This window comes from Pygoscelis adeliae, unplaced genomic scaffold, assembly GCF_000699105.1.
Source record: "Pygoscelis adeliae isolate BGI_AS28 unplaced genomic scaffold, ASM69910v1 Scaffold223, whole genome shotgun sequence".
NCBI classification, from domain to species: domain Eukaryota; kingdom Metazoa; phylum Chordata; class Aves; order Sphenisciformes; family Spheniscidae; genus Pygoscelis; species Pygoscelis adeliae.
Window position 1 is genome coordinate 492,777 of NW_008824543.1, and position 959 is coordinate 493,735.

The following is a 959-nucleotide window of genomic DNA, read 5'->3' on the forward strand; positions in this document are numbered from 1 at the left end:
AGTGCTGAGTACAGGGGCACGATCACTTCCCTACTCCTGCTGGCCACACTAGCAACTTGTTGGGATAGCAACTTTCACAGCAATGCAGGACTGTCGTTATCTACACACCAAATCAAGGGATACCAACAACATTGGACCACAGAATACTTCATCCCCAGTCCAACCCTGGAGAACAAGACAGTTCAGCAGAGGTGGGGGAACAGGTGGACCTGTTGTGGAGTCTACACTGCAGCTGAGTAAATGTCATGAAGGAGTCGAGATGCATGCATGGATGAGGAGCTTTTTTCTTAGGGAGGGCTTTCAGGGGTGGCACTGCCCCATCTCTAGCTGGTCTCCTGTGTGATCCCTTTTTCTGGCTCTGTCCCCAGGAGATCACCCAGCAGATGAGCAGTACAGAAGTATGGTTGACACCAGAAAGCACTGGATTTGGGGCAGACAAACATAAAGATATCCCACACCTTGGCAGATCCATCCCTTCTCCTAACAGGAAAAGTTTCCCCTTTCCACCTTTTCTTCCCAGGAGCAACTCCCTAGGGGCACCAGGAGACTTAGCAGCGAGGTGATGCACGTCATCTTTGCTCACTAAAGCAATGCTGTATTTTTGGCCATAGGCATTTCCTAGCCGCACCTGTCGCCAAAAAATGTGAGTTTTACTCAACATCATTACCAGGGCTCCCCTGGGACCCCTCCAGTGCAGGGGAGGAGACATGGAGATCCAGGGCCAAAACTGAGAGCTGGAGAGGAAACCTTTACCACCAGTCCAGGTTCTTGCTCCCACCACAGCAGAGTGTCAGGAGTTATGTACTAACCCAACTTAGCAGGAAGCGTTGCTGCTTTGGTAGGGACGATGCTTTAGAGAGAAAGCCACTGTCTTACAAGAGCTCAGCTTCTGTTAGGGAACCTGCACCCCCTCTCCCCAAGTTAAATACAGCTTAACACAAGCAACTGCTTCAGCGTCC